This window comes from Ascidiella aspersa, chromosome 5 (genome assembly GCF_963924565.1).
Source record: "Ascidiella aspersa chromosome 5, kaAscAspe10.2, whole genome shotgun sequence".
Taxonomy (NCBI): Eukaryota; Metazoa; Chordata; class Ascidiacea; order Phlebobranchia; family Ascidiidae; genus Ascidiella; species Ascidiella aspersa.
The window spans coordinates 14,215,231-14,217,730 of record NC_139451.1 but is presented as its reverse complement, the minus strand read 5'-3'; the positions used below and the strand labels follow the sequence as shown (position 1 = coordinate 14,217,730).

General features: G+C 53.4%; 1 non-coding gene across 1 annotated transcript; it reads right to left on the bottom strand.

Annotated features, from left to right (window-relative positions):
- Nucleotides 1-77: 77 nt before the first annotated feature.
- LOC146144760 (small subunit ribosomal RNA) lies at nt 78-1,889 on the bottom strand. The gene has a single exon (XR_014500806.1). It is a non-coding gene; the product is annotated as a small subunit ribosomal RNA (ribosomal RNA).
- Nucleotides 1,890-2,500: the final 611 nt, after the last annotated feature.

The window sequence follows — 2,500 nt, the reverse complement described above, 5'->3', positions numbered from 1 at the left end:
GGTCGGGCGCCGGGTAGCAAAGACTTTTTCTCTCGCTTGTCCGAGTTTCGCGTTCGCCGAAGCGTTTGCGAGACCGTTAATGATCCTTCCGCAGGTTCACCTACGGAAACCTTGTTACGACTTTTACTTCCTCTAAATGATCAAGTTAGATCGTCTTCTCGGACGCCGGCTCGACCGTTGCCGGCCGCGCCCAGGTCCAATCGGAGGACCTCACTAAACCATTCAATCGGTAGTAGCGACGGGCGGTGTGTACAAAGGGCAGGGACGTAATCAACGCGAGCTAATGACTCGCGCTTACTGGGAATTCCTCGTTCAAGGGAAATAATTGCAATTCCCTATCCCTAGCACGACCGGGGTTCAGCGGGTTACCCAGACCTGTCGGCCAAGGCGAGCACATGCTGATCCGGTCAGTGTAGCGCGCGTGCGGCCCCGAACATCTAAGGGCATCACAGACCTGTTATTGCTCAATCTCGTGTGGCTAAACGCCACTAGTCCCTCTAAGAAGTTAGACGCCGACCGATTGGGTCGCGTAACTAGTTAGCAAGCCAGAGTCTCGTTCGTTATCGGAATTAACCAGACAAATCGCTCCACCAACTAAGAACGGCCATGCACCACCACCCACAGAATCAAGAAAGAGCTCTCAATCTGTCAATCCTCACTGTGTCCGGGCCGGGTGAGATTTCCCGTGTTGAGTCAAATTAAGCCGCAGGCTCCACTCCTGGTGGTGCCCTTCCGTCAATTCCTTTAAGTTTCAGCTTTGCAACCATACTTCCCCCGGAACCCAAAGACTTTGGTTTCCCGCAAGCTGCCGGAGAGGTCGTAAAACTAACGCCCCCCGATCGCTAGTTGGCATCGTTTATAGTCAGAACTAGGACGGTATCTGATCGTCTTCGAACCTCTGACTTTCGCTCTTGATTAAAGAAAACATTCTTGGCAAATGCTTTCGCAGTCGTTCGTCTTGCGCCGATCCAAGAATTTCACCTCTAACGGCACAGTACGAATGCCCCCGTCTGTCCCTCTTAATCATTACCTCGCGCTCCGAAAACCAACAAAATAGAACCGAGGTCCTATTCCATTATTCCATGCACCATTATTCAGGCGAATCGCCTGCTTTGAACACTCTAATTTTTTCAAAGTAAACGTTCCGGCCGCCGCCGACACTCAGTCAAGGGCACCGGCGGAGAACCGGAGGTGAGGCCAGGACGGCCAGTACACGCCTTGCGACGGACCGGCCGCCTGCGCCCAAAATCCAACTACGAGCTTTTTAACCGCAACAACTTAAATATACACTTTTGGAGCTGGAATTACCGCGGCTGCTGGCACCAGACTTGCCCTCCAATGGATACTCGTTAAAGGTTTTAAAGTGTACTCATTCCAATTACAGGGCCTCGTTTAGAGTCCTGTATTGTTATTTTTCGTCACTACCTCCCCGCGTCGGGAATGGGTAATTTGCGCGCCTGCTGCCTTCCTTGGATGTGGTAGCCGTTTCTCAGGCTCCCTCTCCGGAATCGAACCCTGATTCTCCGTTACCCGTAAGAACCTCGGTAGGCCAGTACCGTACCGACGAAAGTTGATAGGGCAGACACTTGAATGATCCGTCGCCGGTGCGAGACCGTGCGATCCGCAAAGTTATCCAGAGTCACCAAAGGTTGCGGGCCGAAGCCCGGTCGGTTTTTGGTCTGATAAAAGCACGCCTCCCGCGAGGTCGGCGCTTCACGCATGTATTAGCTCTAGCATTTCCACAGTTAACCACGTAAAACGTACGATCAAATGAACCATAACTGATTTAATGAGCCATTCGCAGTTTCACTGTACGAGAGCTCGTACTTAGACTTGCATGGCTTAATCTTTGAGACAAGCATATGACTACTGGCAGGATCAACCAGGTAGCTACTTTAGCGTAGCCCCGAAAGGCCGACGAAGGAGGCGCCGCTGATGCGGCGCCGTCGCTCGGTCGATGCGAAACCCGAAGGCTTCTCTCCGTTAAAATTTCGTTCTTTGCTCGGCTGCCCGAACTCAGAAAACCGTCACCGCCCGTCGCACCCGCCGGAGTAAGACTTCGTCGGCAGGCCTTTCGACCGCCACGTCGCCAACACCGGCGCGAGCGCAACGCACGCCAGACAACTTCGCCGAAGCGACCGCTCAGAACCCGACAAACTGACACTCGGCTCTTCGCGCAGCAGCAACATCTGCCCAGCGAGCCAATCGCCTTTTCACCGATTCTTTACTTGTCGAAGCTTGTCAGCTCCCACAAGTATAGCAAAGATGAGTGTTGTCCCTGGGGTCTTCCGTTTGAAATTCTAACGTAAAAAAAAGGTGCACGATTGCGCCAGGTGTTGAACTATTGCGAGGCATATCACACGCTCGCGCGGCCTATACAGGCGCTTGCTCGCGCGCGCGGCCGAAATATGTTCAATGTTCGCGCGGCCTAAACAGGCTCATGCTCGCGCGGCCGAAATGTACTCAATACTCGCGCGGCCTATACAGGCTCTTGCTCGCG